Raw genomic sequence first — 1,157 nt, 5'->3', positions numbered from 1 at the left:
TAAAAAGTAAAATCTGCAGTTTACTCCATTTTTCCATGGGAAATGGAAAACCTGGATCCCTGGTAATAACTGTTCATGTATACCTTCTTACAGCATAGTCAGTGAAAGCTAATCTCCTATCTCTTGCCCTTGTCTTATTGGAGAAGTTGGACTACTGGGGATTAGATGTTGTGTACCATGGTAAAAAGTGCCCATGGACCAACTGATATGTAGTAAAGCCATGTCTTCCTTTGTAACTTGTCCTGGAATAACTGGACTCAGTATTTTTGAGTGGTGTGCAGTGTAGTTTGCTTTTGAGTTAAACTTGCAGTTCACAGATAATCTTAGAATTGTCAGTTGTTCCAAAATGCAAACTATCTAGCTCACTACTTCGCTGCTTAAAACTAATTCTAGTCCAGATAGCATACAGTTTTTACCATTTTATCTCATCTTTTTAGCTTTAAATGTGGAGGTTGACAAATGAACTCCCTTCAGGAGGTTGTAGAAATCTGAAGCGCAAGCATCTGATAGAGATTTTTGGGGCCAATACTGATGACTGATTTTTAACTAGCTGTATCGGCTGATGCCGATCCAATAGCTGATGTGCAGGTCTGGGTGGTGAGTTTGTTGGGGTGGGGGTGGAGGGAGATTGAGGCCCCCGCGATGAGAGACGGAGTGGGACTGGGGCAGGGGCTGGCAGCTGGGGTGGCTCCTACCGCTGCGTGCACCCCGGAAGGGCATGAGGGGAGTGTTCCCTTGGATCTGTGTGCGGGGTGAGGGTGGGCTACTGCTGCAGGTTGGGGCCAGGGGGCAGCACTGGGTTCTTCCTGGTGGGGGACTGGGCCCAGCTGCGCTCGGGGGGTGGCAGCGGTGCTGGGAAGGGGAGCTACAGGGGGTGGGCTGCAGCAACCTCAAAATTTGCTGTAGCCACCCCATAGCCCCCTCCCAGTGCCACCGCTGCCCACCCTGAATGCAGCTCAGCGCCGCTCCAGCCTCAGCCCAAAGCGGCAGCCTGCCCTTGTCCCGTACAGATCATAGATTGAAGAGTCGGAAGGGACCACAATGGATCATCGTGTCTGACCCTCTGCCCCTGGCAAATAAGAGGACCGAGATCAGACGACCCCAGCCAGGCGAATAGCAAGTCTCCTCTTGAAGACCTCCAAGTTAGGTGATAGTAC

At 50.8% G+C, this 1,157-nt stretch overlaps 1 protein-coding gene across 3 annotated transcripts in view; it reads left to right on the top strand.

The window, feature by feature from the left end:
- The window catches only part of PDE7A (phosphodiesterase 7A), a 149,040-nt gene that overhangs the window by 18,854 nt on the left and 129,029 nt on the right, over positions 1–1,157 (top strand). The window lies entirely within an intron of this gene.

This window comes from Gavialis gangeticus, unplaced genomic scaffold (genome assembly GCF_001723915.1).
Source record: "Gavialis gangeticus isolate Ggan-Ray unplaced genomic scaffold, GavGan_comp1, whole genome shotgun sequence".
Lineage (NCBI taxonomy): Eukaryota > Metazoa > Chordata > Crocodylia > Gavialidae > Gavialis > Gavialis gangeticus.
Note: the sequence above shows the minus strand (reverse complement) of the source record. Positions and strands in the feature narration are given on the sequence as shown.